Here is a 23,642-nt window from a genome sequence, read left to right as displayed (position 1 = left end):
TTTTTACTGACCTCTGTCTCATGAGTTGTGTTCCCTTCCTTTCACAGTGACATTTGGTGAGCATTTTTACAACTTTCTTCTGGAAGTTCAATAAAGGCCAGGAAATATAAAGCCTAAGATACCTGGTGAAAAATGGTCTCCTAAAATATAGTAATTATTTTGTATTTTTGATTTTGAAGTTGTATAAGTTTTATGGTTTGGGTTTTTTTTTTTGAAAGGGCTAATCCAGCTTCTTTCTTTTTATAGTTATAGGCCCAGAGATTGTAGTGAGGGCAGTAAAACACTCCCACTGCCGGCTGCTGCTGCTGCGAGGCACCTCCCAGGCACAGAGGCAGGTAGAGTAAACAGACTGCCTTATCAAAAGATAAAGCCAGAGGTTTGGCCCAGAGGGAGGCTGAGAAGGGCAGTGCCCGGAAGGTGAGGGTTTGCCCATGATAAACCATATCCTGGGGCCTCTCCCACTCCCCACAAGGGAGGGCCAATTTCATCATGACCACAGCTCCAAAGAATCTTCTTCTATTAGCAAGGCATCTCCAGGGTGAGAGCCAATACTGGAGGCCTGTGCTCCCCTCTGCTGTGTGGTTTTTAGACAACATGTCTTGAGGATCTCAAACATTCAAATACTGGTTTGTCATGTCAAGAAGTTTGCCCCAAGTGCCTTCATTGATGGACAGAGAAGGCATTTACTTCCGGGTTCTTGGGCGGGTAGGGGAGGGAGAGGTTACTTTTCTCCTTGAGCCGTGCGTGGAAAGTTCAATAAGGAATCAGACTCACTTTGCATGAGGGAGTTTGGGGACTCTCTGTCAGGAATTTTTAATTGTCCCAAGCCCTCTGTAAAGCAGGGATGGCCCTTCACCCAGGGTGGGACAGGGCCACACCTACAGTCCAGGAATGGCACATTGTGAGGGACATTTGACTCACTTCATGTAGCAACCTTGTTCTTGAAAAGTTCTGTTTAAATCAAATTGTTCTGGAAGGACTAGCTGCTTAGAAGAATCCAGAACTGTATTCCTTCATAATTGGAAAAACCATGGAGACCCCTATAAATCAGCAATTTGGAAAATTAGAATTATTTTCAGATGTGCTATCACTGAAGTCTGTCTGTCTGTATGGGGAGAACGATGAGGGGGATTGAATATCTTTTTTCCTCAATAAACTTGAAGTTGTGTGAGGTCAAAACACTGAGTCTTCCATCATTTCACCTCCAGTCCCCAGCCTAGTGCCTGGGGTATAGTAGAGGTTCCCAGATATGTGCTAAATGAACGAATACATAAAGATTACATTATTTTCCTTAATAGTCAAAATAACCTTTGAGGTATGTGTCATTATCTGTTTACAGGCGAGGAAGCTTTGGCTGTTGTGAATTAGCTAATTTGCTCAAGATCATCCAGTAGATGAGAACTAAGGATGGGATTAAACTCAAGTCTATGAGTTCTGAATCAATGCAAAAAAATGAGGTGTGGAGAGAAGATACTATGCACCCCACCTCCATAATCCTACCACTCAAAGATAACTAAGTTAACCACCGTTCAACTTTTGACATATTGTTATTAATTCACAAAATAGGTTTAAAGTACTTTTTGTCACATAAATTATCTTTTAAGGGTAATAATATAAAGAGATTATGTCATCACATATTCCTGTATAGCAGTGCTTCCTGAAGTGTGGTCCAAATATCAGCAGCATCACCATCCCCTGGGAACTTGATAGAAATACAAATTCCTAGACCCCATCCTAGATTTACTGAATCAGAAACTCTGAGGGGGTGGGGAGGAACAGCAATCTGTGTTTTATTTAACAAGCTTTCTGGTTTGAGCCCCACTGATGTATAGTATTTTATCATATACGTCTTAGCTCTGACTACTATAACAAAATACTACAGACTGGACGGCTTGAACAACAGATATTTATTTCTCACAATTCTGGAGGCTAGGAAGTCCAAAATCAAGGTTCCTGGTGAGGACACTCTCCTGGCTTGCAGATGTTTCTTGCTGTATCTTCCCACCTCATATTACAGAAAGAGGAAGAGAGGGAGATGAGGGCTCCACCCTCATTACATCATCTAAACCTAGTTACCTCCCAAAGGCTCCCACTTCTGAACACTATCACATTGGGGGTTAGGGCTTTAACATATGAATGTGGGGGAAACAAAAACAGGCCACTGAGCAGCCCTTAAACAATATTTTTTTTCTTGTAAAAATTGTGGTCATAAACATCCTTATAACCAAACCTTTGGGCATATCTACAATTATTTCTCTAGGATAGATGTAAGAGATATAATTGCTAGGTCAAAGGGTATGGACAATTGTAAACACCCATGATTTTTTTTGCTACAAGATTACAGGGTCAGTGCAAGGTGGACTGTGGTCTGGAACTAATATCGTCTCACTCCACAACTTCCTGATGCCTTTGTGCAGGTGACCTCATCAAAGATATGAACATTTCACAGCAGAATTTGGAGCAGGCTGTGGATATCCAGATGCCTGTGCAGGAAACCATTAGGTCATAAGGAAGGTTTTGAGGCTGAAGAGAATGGAGGAGAAAGATAAGATGAAAATCAGAGAGAGCACCCCATAAATAAGCAATAAGCCGAGGAAGTTATAGCAAATTCAGCTCGCTTGAGGATCAACTGTGATTAAATTTAAATGCAAGGAAAACCTAAAGCAAAATTTAAACCCCACAGTGATGAGGAATTTCATATTAGCACTTGCATTAAAATTCCTTACTTCATACAGATAAGGAAATTATTAAAACACAACATTCCAAACATTATAAATGTTTCCAGAGACATTTGAGTCATTTTATAAAAATAGACTTTTTTTCTTATTACTAAGAGTGGGTATCAAAAGTTAGAAATGGAAACCAGAAACCCCACTCCAGGGCTGGTGATACATGACAAGGGACTTACGTGTTCCTCGAGCAAGTCCCTGTTCAGATGAGGGTCATTGTTTGAGGCTCAAATGACAAAGCGAATGAGAGACAGAACAAAACCAAATTGACAATGAGCTTGTGCCCAGCAGATACTAAGAGCTAGACTGTGCTCTCTCTTAGATATCACTTCTGACCTGTAAAAAGTGCTGTTATCCCACAGAACAAAGTTCTATTCACAACTATGTTGCTTCCAGGTGCATGACCTTGGGCCAGATCACTCTCTTAGCCCCCATGTCCTCATTCATGAAGTGAGAACACAGATATCTGCCCTTGTTTATCTCCCAGGATTATGGTGGGCATGAAATAGTAGCTCTGAAAATGCTTCATAAAGAATGGCATACTGGTAGGTATTGCCATTGTAAAAAGTAGACTTGACAAGGCAGTGCCAAGGCTGAGAGATGGGTTTTAGTCTCGATTGTGCCACTAACTAATTTGTGGCTTTGGGTAAGCAACTAAAGTAGATCCTGGTGGTGCCCCCTACTCACCTTCTCTTTATTGGGCTCCTCCCCCAAATGCTAGGTGCTCACAGCTGTCCCCTTCTCCAGAGAATTGCTTCTGGTCAAAGGGAGTTGCCTTGTTTCCTCCCTACCTCCCTGCAGCCCACAGCTGAGGGGATGCTGAAAGCAGACCCTCCTGCCTCAAGACATGACTCTACAGTGCTTTTTATACACCAGAGCTCTCCATGCTGATCACACACTCACAGTTCCAGAGGCTGGGAAGTCCAAAAGCAAGGTTGAAACTAAGCTTAGCCCCCGCCCTTGGCTTGTTCCTTCCCCTGCTCTGCTGGCTTCCTTGCTCCTTTTCTCCTGAGAATATCCGGAGTGTCAACTCAATAATTCTCATGCACCTAAATCCTGATATCAGGGTCTGCTTCTAGAAAACCCAATGTAAGACATTACACTTTCTTAGCTTCCTTCTGCTTATTTCTATGGTTTTGCTTCAGAGCAATTCCTCAATTCAAAGAGTTTGAAAGTTCTGGTCACTATTGTGCTCTGTGATTCCTATACCAAGACAAGCATCATCAGTCTCCTGGTTAAACACTCATTTTTATACCAAATGTTGCTCTTTAAAATTACCTTGGTGCTTCTCATATTACTTGCATCTTGATTAGATTCTACTTTTCATACAAAATGGCCCCAAGAAATGACTGGAAAATGACTCTCTCTATATAGGTTATGGGGATTCAATCAGGATGGTGGAAGAAATTGTAAAATTATAAGGAAATAAACACAAACCCTCTTGGAATGCCTGGGGGTTTGCATAGCATTTGGCTGAAGGCAGCTGAATTCTCTTAAAAGCTTAGGGCCTAGATACAAAGAAATGTAAAGTAGTTTACCTAAATAACTTGTTTACAAATGTGGTCCTAAAACCAACCTTTGATGAACTGTGGGTGCATAATTGCTCTCTACTGGGGGGTTGGGGGGTGGCAACCAGGTCAATTACCCTCTAGTGGTGTTTACTCAAGACCTTTGTCATTTAATCTATACTGAATAAATGCAAGCTTCACTGGCTGAACGGGGCCATGGCTGCTACTCTTTACTATACCTTCCTTTGTGTCTGTGAGGGGCCCAGACCCTTAACTGGACTGACAGGCAGAATATCTGTGTCAATGTATTTTATTCATCCATCATTGGGTCAGGGCCTGTGGGACGGACCCCACAATAGGTGAAACACAAGTACAAATGATCCTCAATTTACAATGGGATTACATCCCAATAAACTCACTGTAAATTGAAAATATTGTAAGTTGATAATGCATTTAATACACTGAACACCATACCTTAGCCCAGGCTACCCTAAACATGTTCAGAACATTTACATTAGCCTACAGTTGAGCAACATCATCTGACACAAAGCCTATTTTATAATCTTTAGAATCTGATATTTATAATAATGTAATACTACAAGAATATCTCATATAATTTATTGAATACAGTACTGAAAGTGAAAACACAATGGTTTTGCACCATTGTAAAGTCAAAAATCATAGGTTCACCATCGTAAGTCAGGGACCATCTATAATCCTTAGCAAATTAACTCAAAAGTCAGTCAGTTTTGTTGAGCCAACCAAGTCATAGCCCTTATTGATTCTTTCCCCAGGAGTGTAAATGAACACCCTGTTCTTTTAGTTTTGTTTATAAAATGCTCTTTCCCCAACCAGGCAGTCTTCTATAGCTTGGATGAAATCCCAGAGGGCCATGTCTGTGAGCACAATAGTGTTGTTACTGGAACCTCCCAGGCTGCAGACATGACTACTGTTTCAGTAGGGAGAGTTTCCCATAGTAACCTTCACATGGGACCTGTTGACAGGAGAAGGCAGGAAAATGGTCTAGTCTGTGGCATTTAATAGAAGTCTTCCCATAATTACCTCTCAGTGGCCTATGATAAACACAATAATCATATCTGAAATGTTAGCACATCACATCATACTTCTAAGGAATTGTTAATACCTAGAAAATATAATTCACTAGCAAGTGTTTCTCTGCGCCTTCAAAAATGGACAACATAAGGCTATGAGCTTAGAAGCCTCACTAGATGGCTGTCAGGCAAGTGAATTCCCAAAGTCTCCGAGCTTCCCTGGAGTTTCCCTAGCTGCACAAACATTGGTGCTATACTCTATCCTTAAGCTAAGAAAATACAAAATAGAAGAAAATGGCAAAAAACAATTCTGATTTTTACATTTCTCCTGAACCCCAGAATCATCCCTTTGTTCCCTTCATTCTTCTAACAGGTAACTTGAAATAGACCAAATGGGCAAAGAAAGAGATGATTTTAAAAGCAAAGAAAACCCAGTCTTTGCTTTTAAGTTAGTAATAGTTAAGTTAGAGCAATAAGACAAGGCTAAGATGGACATCATTATGCACATTTCTCAGATATAGAAGTGGAGGCTGGAAGAACTTGACTGATTGGTATGGGGTCACCCAGCTGCCCGAGATACAGCTGAGACTCAAACCCAGACATCCCATTTTTGAAAAATACATTTTATTGTGTATATTTAAGGTTTATAACATGATGTTAAGAGATAGATATATACAGCCAAATGTTTACTATAATGAAGCAAATTAACATATCATCATCTCACATAGTTACTTTTTAAATGACAAAAGCAGCTATAATCTACTTATTTAACAAAAATCCTTAATACAATTTGTTAACTATAGTCCTTATAGTTGTACATTAGATCTCTAGCCTTGTTCATCCTACCTAACTGCTATTATTCAGCCATTAAAAAAGAGATCCTGCCATTTGCCACAAGATGTACAGACCTGGAGGACATTTTGCTAAATGAAATAAGCCAGGCACAGAAAAACAAATACTGCATGATCTCACTTATGTGTGGAATCTATAAAAAGCAACAAAGGTGAAATATACAGAGTTAGAGAATAAAACAGTGGTTGGTGAAGGGAGGGAGGAGAGGAAATGGGGAGTTCTGGTTCAATGGATATAAAGTAACAAGACTAGATCTCTGATTCTGGGTCAACCCTCTTTCTACTGACTCTAATTGACTGTACAGGAGTGAGGTGTATACTGGCTGTATTCTATGGCTATAGAATAAACTAGATAGAAAAGAGAGACAATCAAAGTCACAAGAAAAATCTAGGGATGACATGGTGGAAGTCTAGAATATGGTTGCTGTGAAGCTATTAAACATCTATATTCGAGGCACCATTTTCTGATCAGTGAGCAAACCAATTCTACCATCCAGGGATTCTATTGTGTATTTCTTTGGGGGAAAAAAAAGAAATGTACTATGTGTTCAACACTGTGCTAAGTGCTGTAAGTAGCTAAAGTATATAAGAGTGTGACCTCAAATAACTTACACTTTTCTTGGAAAGAAGTTTTATAAAACAACTGTAGTTACTAGGAAGAATTCCCACAATAGCCATGCCATCAGCTGCATGATCACATCATTCACAGTAGTATAGAAGACACTTAAGGAAGTTTAGTCCTATTGCAAGGATGGGGGCAAGGAGGGAGCTTGTCAGTTGGCCCAAGTTAAGTAAACTCTTGGAAGAATTTTTAAATTATACGTTACAGATGCTTACCAGGCACATTGTGCCCATGTTATGTGTGCCTGTCAGTGAATACATGCTGAGCTTTTTTCCTGAAGAAATAGGAGCTTCTTGCCTGTTACATCTGTTCAAGAAAATGATCTAAGTTAAAGCAGGCAACCCAAAGTGAAATATCTGAATAATTGGTGAAAGCAGCTCTAGGGAGGATCAGCTATAGAGGTCTGTATCTGTGCTGTAAGATGTCTGGTTTATGAAGTAACCAGAGGGAACGGATCAACTCCTCCACTCCATTCCACCAACTGAATATTCTACGAGCAATTGTTCTACCAGGTCCTCCATGAAATGGCATCTAAGGACATATTTTTTGCCAAGACATCAGTACATTGGATTTCATTCCTTAGGAATTTATGCCCCAAGATTTTTATTTGAAATGCTTCTGTTATTATTTAGACTTAGTTCTGGGGGAAAATAAAAAGAATACAGGAATAGATATTGGCAGACTAGCACTGACATTGTCTGGAACTTTTTGTGAAGTTTCCTCAGGCTTCTCCCAAGCATCTCTGTGCAAAAGTCACTTTTCTTTTCCTATTGTATCTCCCTCCCCCACTTCTTTAGGTGATAAATAAATGCAGTGAGTGGTTAATAAATATTACCTAAGATGAGTTGGGTCATGGTTCCCATAACCATCACCATAGCTTGCTGATTCCTCCCCCGGAACTTGCTACTGCTCATTCTGACCCAAACAGAATGCCAGTGTCTTCCTCTAGCTTACTCCAAATCCCACTCACTATAAGAGCCCAATCCCAGGCTCATCTTTCAGAAGCATCATGAGACCTAGAGCTAGACAGAAGGGTCTAGACTGTAGAGGATCCCTGGTTTACTACATATGAAGTGGGGCCCTGGTATTTATTAAATATTTTCCAGGTGATTCTGATGACCAGCCAGAGTTGGTAATGACTAGTTTAGCTTTTCCTCGGTGGTTCTCAGTGTGTGATGAGCCATCACCTTCACTGGGAACTTGTTAGAGATGGAAAATTTCAGGTCTCCCCCTTAGACCTACTGAATCAGAAACTATAGAAATGGGAACCAGCAATCTGAGTATTCGCAAGTCCCAGGGGGTTCAAGTCTGTGAACTACTGGTTCATTTCCAAGGTGCCGTCTCTCCAGCCATAGGGGAGTCTATGTTTTAAATGTTCCACAGACATTTGTGATGCCAGCTCAGTCTGGGGAAGCACTTAGCGAAGAAAGCCAAGACCCAGGAAGTTACATGGCATGGCCAAGTTCATAGTCATGTAGTGACCTAACCAAGGTCTAGACAGTTCTGACTCCTGATTCTCAGTTAGAACTCAGGCCTAGTCTGTGCTTTCAGCCTGCGAGGCATCCAGCTTCTGAGAGCTCTTCCATCTCTAAACTCTCATTAATATTTACTATGCTCTTTATCACTCCTTTGAACTCCAAACCAAATTCTGCCTTGCCTTTCTCATTAACTTTTCTTAAGATTCAAGCTGGGGCAGGGTGTGGCCTCCTAGTACAAGGCATGCTGTCAATATTTGTCTTCTATGAGCTCTTTGGGCAAAGCAGCTATCCCAACTCCCACTTTCCCACCCCTGCTCCTGTCCTTATCACAGCAGTGAGCAGTCTGTTTGCCTATCTCTCCCCCTCTAGTTGAGAACAGAAGGCTTAATATTAACAGAATGAATTGAATACACCTGTCTATCAGTCGGCTTTAATTATATAGTGTTATCAGTACTGCTTTACTTTTTATGGCTGAATAATTTTCCATTGTATGGATAGACCATATTTTGTTTATCCATTCATCCACTGATGAATATTTGGGTTGTTTCTACCTCTTGGCTATGGCGAATGGTGCTACTATGCACATGCATGTACAAGTATTTGTTTCTGTCCCTACTTTCAATTCTTTTGGTAGCCTACACAATTTTAAACATAGGGTGGATACATGTTTTGGTGGGTGATAAGGGACAGTAGGCACCTATTTCACCAGAGGGGTGGCCCCCAATGGACAATGCAGTGTCATGCTTACCTTCACAAACATAGTCACATACTTTGTCCTCTTTTGGGGTCTCACATCATTATTCTTTTGTAAAAACCCAAATAGCTATAGTGGAGAAGTTGCGGGGACTCTAACTCAAAGGTGGGGACCCAGAGCAGCTTTCAATTTACATGAGTGACTCATTCCTGATGAAGGACTTCCACAAAACTAGCACAGTGTCAAGGGAAGGGTTTTTTGCTTCCTCTACTTAATTATAACTTCCAGTTTTTTAGGAAGGAGAAAAAGATTATTATTAGTGTGAAAAAGCCCCAGATATTAGACAGCAGCTCAGAAAATATGTTCTGAGAATAGTTTTCATGACTGAGAAAATGAATTTCCATTTAACATGACTGTTAACTGAAGAATTCCAGTCTTAGGCCCATGTACCCAGCTGTGGTAAATAAAAATTTCCCTAGTTTTGGGGTGTGTAAAGAAAACACGGCTTATCTCCAGTGGCTACCAAAAGGAAACAAACACAAAAAGAAATGGAAGCTGTGAAATGCTAACATCTCTTCAGAGACTTGGAGCCATTTCCAGAAGCCTGGGCTTCTCTTTGTAGTCTGGTTGCTATGGCTCTGTCTTCGTTACTGCAAAATACCGTCTGATAGACTCTGGTAAGTGGTTACATGAAAGAGTCGATAACCACAGAGGTGCTGGCAGATCCCTATCTTTCAGGTTCTCCTCTCAGCCTGAAGCTTTCTGACAAAATCTTTCCTCCCAGCTTCTTATTGCTTCTGGAGCTCCCAGTAATTAAAGAGACACAGGAAGAAATCAAAGAAAATGCCACTCAGAAGGAATCAAAGAAAATAACACTCAGAACACATCAGCCAGTTCTCTGCTGAAGCTGTCAGGGGTTGTGTGTGGCAGGAATACCAAGCTGAAGGTGGGCTGAATTTTGATTTAAAAGAAGTTTAGACCTTGCAAATATTCTGTCTGGATAGCACACATTGTGGGTTAAGATGTGTGAGAGTCTCCAGTCTTCAGATGCAAGTTGAGCTCATTATGATCGATGTGAATCTGCATGTTAAAAGGAGACTCGTTGCTGTGGGCAGTAATGCAGGGAGCTTCTTGAAATTGCCTTTGCGAAAATTGTATCAGTGAGAAAAGTTTTAACAGTGAGCTGAGCTAACCCACCCCACATTTTGCCTTTCTCTTAATTACTCCTGGGCTTTTGGACCAAGCTGATTTTGAGAGACATTTAGGCTATAGTTTAAATGATGAAAAGCCTCCCATAAAACTGAATCGCTTTTGTAATGCTAATGGAAGGCCATCAGGCTGCAGGGAGGAGAGGAGCCTGAGTTCTGCTACGACGCAAACATGAACCATAGACAGCCATTATTCCAGAGGTTATAAGATATGCAATTTCCCCAGTTACTCCTGCAAATAACATCACTATTGTAGAACTTAAGATTGGCCTTTTGAGATATCTTTTCAGGCTTTTTGTATGTCTGACACCCATGGCTCCACCTGGACCCTCCAACCCTGCTCCTGTGGTCCCACCCAGAAGCGATTCAGCACACAGGAGAACAGCTGCAACTGGCTATGATTTCATCTCTGCTCCAACCAACCAGCTGCAAGCCTAGCCACCCCCACCCCTTCCCCCAAAGTTGCCTTTGAGGAACCCCTAACTTGTGAGCTTTGGAGAATGATTGGAGTACTGACTCCATCTCCCATGTGGTATGGCCAGCCTGTCTATTAAACTCTTTGCTACAATACCATGGTCTTTCTTTGTGCAGGGGCAGGAAAGAACCCCTTGGGCCATTACATCCTAAGAAAACATTAAGAGTATCGTGGCTAACCACTGTCTTCTCTCTGAAGCCTCTTCTCATCTATGAATGGATCTGTGACCATTTCTGCTTTGGCCTCCTTCTGAAACCGCCTTTGCAAACATCATGACAGTGAGAGAAGTCTAGCATGGCTGATTCCATCTTGCTTCTAGCCTCACAATCTGGCTATTCTTGCTCATTCCTGGGCATAGGCCAAGCTAACCGTGGGAGGAATTTAGTTTACAGTTTAACTTTGAAGCAAGGATGATAATAGTCCCTCCCAGACCCCCTCCTTGTTCAGGGACTAAAACTACTTTTGTAAAACTAATACAGGGCCACAAGATTAGGATTATGGGAGAGGCCTGAATTCTGCTGAGATATAGATATAAACGATAACCAGCCATTGTTCCCTAACTTGCTATTTTATTTTTATTTTTTAAAGAGACAGGGTCTCACTATATTGCTCAGGCTGGCCTTGAACTGCTGAGCTCAAGAGATTCTCACACCTCAGCCTCCCAAAGTGTTGGAATTACAGATGCAAGCCACCATGCCCAGCCTCCTAGCTTGCTTTTCTGTAATCCCTTACTACTCAGGAGTCATGTGGCAGAAATTACAAGATTTGTGACTTCCCCCAATTGCTCCTGTAGATAACATCACTGTTGTAGAATCTAAGATTGGTCTTTTGAGATGGTTTTCAGATTTTTTTATTCTGACAACCAACTGACTCTACCCCAACCCATGACTCATGACTCAATCAGTCCTGTGGCCCCCACCCAGAGGCTGAGTCAGCAGATAAGGATTGTTTTCCACACCCCTACAATCTCTTTCCTAACCAATCTGCATGCCCAATCCTTAGCCCCCTGCCTGCCAAACTATCCTTGAAAAACCCTACCCTCCAAGCTTTTGGGGAAGCTGATTTGAGTACTAAACTCTTGTTCTTCCACTTAGCTGGCCCTGTGATTATTAAAGTCTTTCTCTACTGCAATACCACTCTCTCAGTGAATTGGTTTTATCTGTGCAGTAGGCCAGAAGAACCCATCAGGTGATGTACTTTCCTTCTTTCCCAGTGGAAAAGGGGTTCCTCATCCAGTCCTTGGGCCCCCAAGAAGCTTCCCTCTTTTTGTAAATCAGTTTTATTGTAGTATAATTTATGTACAGTAAATGGTATCCATTTATATTATACAATTTGCTGAGTTTTGACATCCGTGAAACCACTGCCATGATCAAGATACAATATTTCCATCACCTCCAAAAGTTTCCTTGTGCCTCTTTGCTGTTCATTCCTTTCTCTCTGCTTCTAACCTTAGGCAACCACTGATCTCCTTTCTGTCACTATAAGTTAGTTCACATTTTCTAGAATTTCATGTAAGTGTACTTATGTAGTACGTACTCTTTTATGTCTGACTTTTTTACTCAGCATAATGATTTTACAAGTCATCCATTTTGTGGGTAGTGGCAGTTGATTGTGCCTTTTCATTACTGAGTTGTATTGCATTGTATGGATGCACCAGTTTTTGTTTAAGCATTTTCATGATGGTCGAGCTGTTTCTAGTTTGTGACTATTGTTTCTCCTCTATCTTTAATTGCTTTCCCTCTTCTGCCTCTACCCCTTAATACAGAGATATGCTCAAGTCTCTTTCATTTAAAAAAATATTTTCTTGACCCAGCAACTTTAGGTGCTCAGTCTCAGGACAGTTTGGGATTTTCTAGTGTATTCTGGGGATTTCTAGGCATAAATTCTGAATAAACCTGGCAGGTAAATTCAAGTGGTCTGTTGCAGTCATGGGACAAGATTATCTTTCCAGATATAGTCTATCTAATCTGGACATTTCTCAGAGCTGGCCCACAGTCTCTGGAAGTGGCTGCCTCAGACTGGCATCCCCCTGGGTTATTTTTCTTCCTCTTTCTGGACCGAATAACCATTCTGTGCCCCAGTTTATCCCCTGGAAATCAGGAAGGATCTTTACTTATAATTATTTAAAATTCTAACTAAGTTAAAATTAGTGAACCAGGTAAAAATCAAAGAATATTGTCATGGATGGTTTATTACTCCATTCTCACACTGCTATAAAGAAGTAGCTGAGACTGACTAATTTATAAAGGAAAGAGGTTTAATTGACTCACAGTTACACATGACTGAGGAGGCCTCAGGAAACTTACAATCATGATGGAAGGTGAAGAAGCAAGTACCTCTTCACAAGGCAGCAGAAGAGAGAAAAGTTTAGGGGAAACTGCCAGATCTCCTGAGAACTCACTATCATGAGAACAGTGTCAGGCCTCTGAGCCCAAGCCAAGCCATTGCATCCCCTGTGACTTGCACGTCCGCCCGCCCAGATGGCCTGAAGTAACTGAAGAATCACAAAAGAAGTGCAAATGCCCTGCCCTGCCTTAACTGATGACATTCCACCACAAAAGAAGTGAAAATGGCCGGTCCCTGACTTGAGTGATGACATTACCTTGTGAAAGTCCTTTTCCTGGCTCATCTTGGCTCAAAAAGCTCCCCCACTGAGCACCTTTTGACCTCCACTCCTGCCCACCAGAGGACAACCCCGTTTGACTGTAATTTTCCTCCCGAATAGCTGAGATTACAGGCATGCACCACCAAGCCCAGCCAATGTTCTAATTTTTTTTAGTAGAGACAGGGTTTCTCCATGTTGGTCAGGTTAGTCTCAAACTCCTGACCTCAGGTGATCCACCCACCTTGGCCTCCAAAAGTACTGGGATTACAGGTGTGAGCCACTGCACATGGCCAGGGCAGTCAAATCCTAAAGCTCCAAAATGATCTCCTTTGATTCCATGATGATGATGATGATGATGATGATGATGATGGTGATGATCACTAGTCAAGGAGTCTTCCTCTTTGTTGTGTCTCTGTGGTAGAATAAAGGCCTCCCAAAATGACCATATCTTAATCTCTGAAACCTGTGAATATGTTGCTTTACCTGAGAAATTGGACTTCACAGATGTGGTTAAGGTTCTTGAGATGGGAACATTATCCTGGATTACCTTGGCGGTGGGCCTGATGTACCACAAGGATCCTTATAAAAAGTGGGGATTGAAAGATGTTATGCTTTGCAGATGGAGGAAGGGGCCACAAACCAAGGAATGCCAGCAGCCTTTAGAAACTGAAAAGGGCAAGGAAATGGATTATCTCCTAGAGCCTCCGGAAGGAACCAGACCTGCTGACACTTTTATTTTAGCCTAGTGAAAGCCATTTCAGGTTTGACCTCCAGAACCGTAAGATAACAAATGTATTCTGTTGTAAGCCACTAAGTATGTGGTAATTTGTTATGGCAAAAAGAGGAAACTGAGTCTCTAAGTCAAAGCCAGTGCAATTGGCTAGGATTCCAATTTCTGAATCCTTGGTCACAACTATTATGAGTTCCCAGAGGAGATACAAAGAGAGGACACTCCAAGCAAATCAATGATGTTTTTACTAACTACAACCATGGTCCCATGTTTGTAGGTGGACACTGTGGCTTTTGGTGAGCTTTGGTGAGCCTTTTAACTGTGGGCTGAGTAACCTTGAAAATGAGGGTATAAAGCAATCTGTGGAAAACTGGCCTTTCAAGGGTCCTGCTTTGCCTATAGTTTTGACTTTTTATTTTCACCTGCTGAGAATTAGGTAATTCAAATAGAGACACTTGGGCGACAAATGGTGTTTGACTGCGCTCCCCCAAAGTCAAGCCTTAGAGTAATTTAATATATTGCTGCCACTTTACTCTGAATAGTATTCCTGGGTAGAAAGTCTTTTGGGGCCCTAGATTACTATTAATGTACTTTAACCCTTGTGTTGACAACATTTACTTGGATATAATTCATGGATGGATCATGGATGCTCTCCAGAGAAAATGCTAAACACAAACAGAATTGTATTGGTTTCCATATACTTAATTTCTTGCTGACCTAATCAATATGGGTTGAATATAGACCCATGATATACAGTTTGAAGTGTATTTTTTGATATTTTTCAAGAACCCATGTGCCAAATATAAGCATTTAGAAAAACTCTTAGCAAATGGAATGTAGAGTACCACATGCTTAGTATGCAGCAAGCTGACAGCCACACTAGCATGGTCATTTATTGCTTATTGAATTTACTCAGATCATCTTTGAGTCCAATGCCATGCACACAGTAGGTTCTTCATCAATAGTTGTTCAAGTAAATTTAAATTTAAAATTTAAAAAATAAATTTAAAAAATATACATGACTCCATTATATTTTGGGTTTATACATGGGGAAGCTGCAAAATAAGCATAACTAAATACCTTAATTTCCAGGCACTCTGCAGATCAGAAGGCCCATGTCCATTTGATCAAAGTCCGGGGGATACACAATGGTAAGTGCAAGATGTATCAATTCACCAGTGAAACTCCAGATGGCTTTCCTTCCCACTTCATCATGTCACATCAATATGGTAGCTTGTGAGTTGCTTGATATATTCACAGTTGACATCCTATAGTCTTCAGCTCTAGTAATTTAAATTATTGTACTTTATTTTGACTACTCAGAATTGTCTCCTGAATTAAATCAACAAACACAAGCATATTTATACACACACACACACATATATGAAAGTATGAGTTGGCCGGGCACGGTGGCTCACGCCTGTAATCCCAGCACTTTGGGAGGCCAAGGCGGGCGGATCATGAGGTCAGGAGATTGAGACCATCCTGGCGAACACGGTGAAACCCCGTCTCTACTAAAAATACAAAAAAAAAAAAAAATTAGCTGGGCGTGGTGGCAGGTGCCTGTAGTCCCAGCTACTCGGAAGGCTGAGGCAGGAGAATGGCATGAACCCGGGAGGCAGAGCTTGCAGTGAGCCCAGATCGCGCCACTGCACTCCAGCCTGGGTGACAGAGCAAGACTCTATCTCAAAACAACAACAACAACAAAAGTATGAGTTTACAATGTAGTTGGAAAATTAAAATATAGGCAGAAAAATATTACAGAGTAAAATATAATGTCAAGTGAGTAAAACAGATAATGTAGTTATAAAATAAAGATAATATTTTTAAAGGTCAAATTACAATGATTTGGCCACAAGCCTTTTAAAAATATATATTGAGCTTTAATACATATGCCATACAATTCACTTAAAGTTGCAATTCAATAATTTTTAGTGTATTCAGAGGGTTGTGCAACCATCACCACTATCAATTTTCAAATAGTTCATCAACCTTAAAAGAAACCTTCTACTCATTAGCAGTCACTCCTATTTTCTCTTGACCCTTCACTCCCACCCCAGCCCATCACAAATCTACTTTCAAGTTCTATAGATTTTCCTGTTCTGGGCATTTCATAGTAATAGGATCATATGACATGTGGGGATTTGTGTCTGACATCTTTTCCTTAGCATGTTTTCAAGGTCCATCCATATTATAGGATGTATCAAACCTTCATTCCATTTTTCTTTATTTTTTCTTTGAGATGGAGTCTTGCTCTGTTGCCCAGGCTAGAGTGCAGCAGCATGAATTTGGCTCACTGCAACCTCCGCCTCCCGGGTTCAAGCAATTCTCCTGCCTCAGCCTCCTGAGTAGCTAGGATTACAGGTGCATGCCACCACGCACAGCTAATTTTTTGTATTTTTAGTAGAGATAGGGTTTCACCGTGTTAGCCAGGATGGTGTTGATCTCCTGACCTCGTGATCAACCCAGCTCGGCCTCCCAAAGTGCTGGGATTACAGGTGTGAGCCACCGTGCCCAGCTCTGTTTTTTGCCCTAATATTATCTCATTGTATAAATAGACCACGTTTTGTTTATCCATTCATCAGTTGTCAGACATTTGGGATGTTTTTACTTTTTGGCTATTGTGAATAATGCTATTAATATTTGTGTACAGGTTTTTGTGTGGACATATGTTTTCATTTTGCTAGTGTGTATCTAGGAGTGGAATTGTTGAGTCACATGGTAACTCTATGTTTAACATTTTGAGGAACTGCCAGATTGTTTTTCCAAAGCAGTTGTATTATTTTACATTTCAACTAACAGCATAGGAGGGTTCCGATTTTCCACATTCTTGTCAACACTTGTTATTGTCAGTCTTTTTATGATAGTCACCCTAGTATAAGTAAAGTGGTATCTCAGTATGGTTGGTCATGAACTTTTTGATAGGTCCAGGGGTGCAGGAAAAGGATTTAATGGAGGAAAAGATCAAGAACAAAGGCATAGAGGTAGGAACTCCCTGCCTGCTCCCAGCATGTTAATTTCACCTGTTGAAGGCAAGTCATTTTGGTTTGCACAGAAAATGTGTGTCAGAAAATAGTGGAGAATGAAACTAGAAAACTCCCTCAGAGGCAAAACTGCATATATATAAATGCAGGGTGCTGCAGGCTGGGTTACTGTATGCAGGAAACAGTAGAGACCTTGAAGGGTGTTCTTTAATAAAAATCTTGCTTTAGGAAAATTAATTTGGATATGCAGAACTTTGAGGACAGGAGAGAGAGAGACAGATGCTGGATGCATTGCATTGGGGTACTGGTTTTGCACAAGGGATGACAAATGGAAACCAAGGAAACCCTTGGAGTTCCAGCTGGGACTCTGGGAGAATTCTGGTCTCCTAAGACAAAGAAGTCAAGAAAAACAGCTGTTTCGTGGGGTGGATAAAAGACAGAGCAATTTTCATATTAGAAACTTCAAGTCTGAGGGTGTTTTTGACAGCAGGATGCCTGGAACTTGGAGAACGGTATCGGTCAGAACAGAGGTTGACTGCCTGCTTTACTAAGGCCCATGAGCTAGAGAATAGTTTTCACATTGTCAAGTGGTTGGGGAAAAAAATCCAAAGAATAATATATTGTGACAAGTGAAAATTACATGAAATTGGAATTTCAGTGTTCATAAAGTTTATTGGAACACAGCCATGTCCATTCATTGACGTATGGTCTTTGGCTGATTTCATGCTGCAATAGGAGAGTTGAGTGGTTGCAATAGACTGCATGGCCTGCAAAGCCTGACAAATTTACTCTCTGGTCTTTTACAGAGAGAGTTTGTTGGCCCCTGGATTAGAGACAAACTTTGGAGGTACGGCCTCCCAATTGTGATTCTTAAACCTGAAAGAGTGAGAGTGATCCAAATTAATAGTGTATAGAAAAAAGGAGCCAGGGCCAGTCTTTGGGGCTGCTTATGTTTGGGGACCAGAGAGAGGTAAAAGAATCAGTGAAGATAGTAAATAAGTTGAAATAAACCTCAATTTAGTTAAACATGTCAATTCCCAGACTATTTTATTGCTTGGTACTTAAAACACACTCCCAAGAGGAAGATTAATTAATAAAGCTGCAACGTGGGATAGCTATCCAGCTGGAAGCAGCACAGGCCCCTAACAAGGTTTTTGGAAAATTCCTACCTCCAGTCTTCTTTTCTCCCACAATAGGGTGAAGCATCCCATTCCTGCCTTATCCCCGGAAGGCCCGGCTTCCAGACATTTGTATCAGAAAGAGGTATGAGGCAGAATGTTCCACTAGGTAAACTGTTGATAAAAGATCAAGTGCAATTCCTGCCCTAGGATTTGGACTTGAATAAGGGGACTCTCAAGACACTGAGGAATGACTCTCAATTCTGGAAAGTGTAGGCACTTGGAAAGGGGCAGAGAGTTGTGTGAGAATATGGAGGAGGATGATTCTTGGACGGTCCCTCCAATCAGGCCAGTTGTATGTGCTACGTATGTAGGGGTTGGACCCACACCGTTGTCCAGTGATCTTGGATAAGTTACTTAAATGTTCTCTTTTGGTAACTTATCTGGAATTAAGGAATAAATTCTAAGCAACTTTTAAATAAGAAGCATAAAAGCATTTGAGTCTTCAGATTTGCTTAATTGATCACTGCAGACTGGCTGTGTCAATAACAATGACGTTTAGAGGAAAAGGTGAAATTAGTTTCTTTTTCTTTTCTTGGACTTAGCTCCAGGAGTAGGGAACAGGAAGCCATTCCCAGAAGTTGCTTTCCCCTCCCACCCCTGAGTACGCGGCAGGGCCAACAGATGTGGCTGAATGCCCAGGCCCAGGGCCATGAGTACTAACCTATGCCCTGGAAAGCAGGAAACACATTGTCTTCATGTACTCTGCAATTTGGGAGCAAACACCAGCAGCTCTTGCAGGGGGCCTTTGTGGGCCCAAATTCAGTGGACTGCCTGCTCTCTCTCACCACTGCTCCACCTTTCGTTTGTCTGAACGTGGGGAAAACGAAAACACACACACACACACACACACACACACTCCAAGCACTTTTACTTTTCCTCACTCAACAACAATGCAGAAAACTTCTGTGACCAAATATGTGTGGGGGAGTGGGTGCGGGGGGGGGGTGGGGGTGGGGAGGCGTTCCTGTACACATCAAGGAGCAGATACCAGCTGCATGTCCTCTAATTCAGTTCTGACACTCTCTACCCAGAGCGTGTCAGATCCCACAGGTTGAGGACTCAGTCCCCAAGACTGCCCCCACCCCCACTTACGATACCAATTAAAAGCTGCAGGTTATTTTTCCTGTGCTTCTGACCGACTGACTATAATCAGGTTGCCCACAATCCCCCTTTCTTGGGTTCAATTAATTTGCTGGAGTTGCTCACAGAACTCAGAAAAACACTTACGTTTACTCATGTATTATAAAAGACATTACAAAGGATACAGATGAAGAGATGTCTAGGGCATGGTATGAGGGAAGGGGTGCAGAGCTTTGATATCCTCCCTGGGCACCACCCTCCAGGAACCTCTACATGGTCAGCTATCTGGAAGCTCTCTGAATCCTGTCTTTTTTGGGTTTTTCTAGAAGCTTTATTACTTAGGCATGATTGATCAAACCATTGGCCATTGGTGATACACTCAACATCTCCTCTCCCTTCCCTGGAGATTGGGAGTGGTGCTAAAAGTTAGTCTTTCTGGGTGACAAACCCCCATCCTGAAGCTGCCTAGGGGCTGCCTGCTATCAGTCAACTCATTAGGGTACAAAAAGACAACGTTTTAGAATTTCTAAGTAATTTAGGATTTGTATGCCAGGAAACAGGGTCAAAGACCAAATAGATACCACAATATCACAATTTGCTTGTTTTTTGTTTCAGCTTGGGATCAGCCTTATTTTTAATACGCAGATGCTCTCCTACACAGGAGCTCCTTTCTTATTAGGGACCTTTGGGCTTCCTTTTCAGATCCCCCTAATGCCATGGAATTGTAGCTGGAACATCCACTCCACTTCCTACTGACTGGCTCCTGACATTTCTCAGTCCCCAAATATCTCACCTTCTCCCAAAAGCCCGAATTTTTGTTTTCTTCACTCAATTTCTGTTTATAATGGCGTTTGTCAGATTTTCATATATCAACATCCTTCTTAATAATGAGAACATTTTAGGCATTCACATTCTAATATAGATCCACTCAATCAGATTGCTTTCCACTTAGCTGAAACAATCGTATAGAGAAAAGGAAGTTTCTATTGCAGGAGACAGAAGACAAGATGATTCTAGAACATGAAATATTGGTAATGGCTCATCAGGATGGGGTGCTTGTGGGAGTGATAGGAAAGCCTGGGAGCCCTGGGAAACCTGATAATCCCAAAAGAAAGGCAAAAGAACATGGCAAAGGAGCATAGGAAAGGAACTTGTTGACCCACACCTGTGCTGCACTATCTGTAAGAGTAGTTCTGCGACAGCACCATGCAGAGGAAACTCCTTTAATCCACTTCTTCACCTGCTCCTCTTGCCCTTGTTTTCTTATTTTCCCTCTGCCTCAGTAGAGTGAGTCAAAGCGGAGTCCTTTGAAATGTACTTTGGCCCTAGAGTCCTATAGATTCGTGTTCACATTTTGAACAAGTTACTAAATCACTCTGAACCCTAGTTTGTACATCTACAAAACGGGGGATCTACCCTGATGGGGTGCTGTGAGAATTAAGTGGAATAATACACGTAAAGGCATCTGCACAAGTTATTTTCTTCTCTGAAAGCACTGACTGGAGCTGGTCAGGAAGTACCAACTGGTGCCAGTTCCCCCATGAAGTATGTGTGTGATAAATTATCCTGCATATCTATATGCACACACCCATACTCACTTAGCTTATCCAAAAAACTAGAAGAAGCATAGAGGAAAAACATTAGCAGACTTTGCTTGGGGGAAATCAGACCTTGGATTCCCCTGCCCCCCACCCCCAACCTCACCAAATTAGTATATCCTCAGGTTTCATCTAAGTGTGCACCCATGGCAAATCTACTGTTTACTGGTAGTTAATGGAAATAATGCCTCAATGCCCATCCAATATGGGGCCACCAAAACTTTCATAATACAATGCAGTTGCTGACCTGGAAATGATCTCAGCAAGCATCTGGTCTGCTAACCATCAAACCCTCCCACTTCCTTCTATGTATAGGAAAATGGAGGCACAGAGAATTTAAGTGCTTATAGAAGGTAATAGTTGAGAAAAAACTAGGACTAGAACTGAAGGCACCTTGACTCATGATCCAAACTATCTTTCTACCACTCCTGGTTGAGTTCATGAATGTAAAAAGAGACTTTGTTAAAAAAAAAAAAAATTAAATATATAACACCTTGCAAGATGTTAACCACCATTACTTATTGTTCTAATTATAAATTATCCATCCTTCTAGATACTTCTGCAGGGATCTTGGCAAGTCATTTCTGATCCTGTCCTATCAAATAATCTCTCAGAGACTCAAGGAAGCTCCAGAGGCTACATCTGGAGAGATATAAGGGGGAAACTGAGCAAAGAGGAGGCAGTGGAACGTAATTTTGCAGGCAGAAATTTAAAAATATATATTTAGTGCAAACTCTACTTCTGTGTGATTTTCTGTTTGTTTTAAACCAAGAAAAAACATCATATTCTTGATTGCAAGGAATTTTTTAACAGAATAGGAGGCCATGAATTCCCATGAGCCACCCTGCCTAACAAAGCCAGAAAACCCCCTGGGTTAAAGGATGCAAGTTAAAGATTACAGGTCAAAACATTTTAAAAGCAGTGACAATGCAAACTTTATATAACAAATGACAAAGGTATATAACTATATAACAATAAAGAAATAGCTATATAAAAAGAGCTAGGTAGATGATGGATAAATGGATGCGAAAGAAGGAAGGAAAGAGGGGAGGAAGGAGGGAGGGAAGGAAGAAAGGAAAGAAGGTAAGGAAGAAAAAGGCCTAAATGCTGTAGTTGATCTCTGATGGCAAGCAATTTTAGTTTTCTAACTTTTGCTTCTCTGCATTTTACAAATTCTCGTACTTTCTTAAACAACAACAAGAATAACACCCACCCTAATCATCAATGTTATTTGCTAAAAGGGTTGACAATGACAAAAACAAACCCCTTGAAATTTCCAGTTCTCCTTTCCAGTAAATCTGCTTTCGCTTGGGCCCCTCCACATTCCTCATCCACATCAAGGATTCAAGAAATTCCACTCAATTGAAGTCCAGATCACATCTAAGACTGATCGTTCCACATTTAAACCTTTCTCTGATCCCTTCAGTGACTTTGCCTTGCTTGCGAGAAAATGACAACCGACTCACTGTTTCATTTTCCCTTCCATTCAGCCACAGCAATCCAGGGCCCTATTCGGTCGTTTGCTTTTCATCGATAGTGCGTCCAATTCACCCAGGTGAAAACATCTTTGCAATTACAGCCTTCACTCAGTGTCCCCAGGTTAACTTCAGGACCCTGATTGAAGAATCTGAAACCACTTGACAAACTAATTTGAATTGCAAACAGCTACCAACACAAATCCAAACCGTTTCTTTTAGCTCTGGGAAACTAGCTGTTTTGATGTGTTAATCATTTAGCTAGCAAGATAACTTAGCTCATCGTTTTATCTACGAATTACTTAACAAAATTCCTTTTAGTACTCTTAAGGCTAAAATACTGTTTGTGATATATATCTCAGCTACTACAAATGTCATGAAATAAAAATAAGCTTTGAATCCAAAGATTGTGAAAACAGGAAAATAAAGGTTTTAGTGATATTGGGATCTAGTTTATTTTAAAATCCAGATCTAAGAAGGCTACTTACGCTGGGAAAAATGTGTTACCCAGCATGTTCTGGAAAATTCCTTTTAGGGCCTTGGAAACATTTAGGTGGGATTGTAGGAATCTCTGAGAAGTATGAACTGTATTTTTTTAAACTTCTCTAGAGTTTATGACATTTGTGTTTAATTTTGTTTGGTTTCAGAGAGCGAAACATCAGCTATTTAAAATTTTTAAACATGTCTTTTTATCTCTGATATGTGCTAGGAACTGTGCTGTTATTACAGGGAAATTAACATTGAGTAAGACTTGGCACAGTGAATGGCACATTGTAGAGAGAAAATAAATATTCAATTAATGAATCACAGAAATCTGATATTATTCATGTACAACTGAAAGTGTTTCCTAGCCGTATTTAGTAGTAAGATTTTAAGATTTATGCACCAGGTTCCTGGAGGCCTAATGAGCCACATATATTCCTTGTAGAGAGTATTCTAACTACAGCCTTTGCTCTATCTGTGAGAAGAGCTCTTAATGTTATAATGACAATATAAACAATAATATCATCTGACATTTATCAAATGCTTACTTCTTGCAAGATGTTTCCCACTTATTATTTCACTTCATCCTCACCATCAGTATTTTTGTTGTTGTTACAGATGAGGAAACTGTGGAACAGGTAGGTTAAGTGACTTCCCGGCACCCAGAGCTAGCAAGTATTGAGGGCAGGAATCAAAACCGGGATTCAGATTTCGCAGCCAGGCCTCTAAGCTACTTTGTCTCTATTGTGTTTTTCTCATAACAATGCAAGGGAGTTTGATTTGAAAGGCAAATGTCCTGTGTGTCCCACTAGTCTGCAGCGCCCTGTCTTTCTCCTATCACACGCTGCTCTCAATTGCTTAACTACGTGCAAATGTCTGCTTTATCCAC

General features: G+C 41.0%; 1 long non-coding RNA gene across 1 annotated transcript; it reads right to left on the bottom strand.

Moving 5' to 3' along the window:
• Positions 1-793: 793 nt before the first annotated feature.
• On the bottom strand, positions 794-22,440 carry LOC105478134 (uncharacterized). Its single transcript, XR_985174.2, has 4 exons — positions 22,262-22,440; positions 15,033-15,235; positions 13,464-13,634; positions 794-2,523 (listed from the first exon to the last, which is right to left on the bottom strand). It is a non-coding gene; the product is annotated as an uncharacterized lncRNA (long non-coding RNA).
• Between the last annotated feature and the right edge of the window lie 1,202 nt (positions 22,441-23,642).

This window comes from Macaca nemestrina, chromosome X (genome assembly GCF_043159975.1).
Source record: "Macaca nemestrina isolate mMacNem1 chromosome X, mMacNem.hap1, whole genome shotgun sequence".
Classification (NCBI taxonomy): Eukaryota; Metazoa; Chordata; class Mammalia; order Primates; family Cercopithecidae; genus Macaca; species Macaca nemestrina.
Note: the sequence above shows the minus strand (reverse complement) of the source record. Positions and strands in the feature narration are given on the sequence as shown.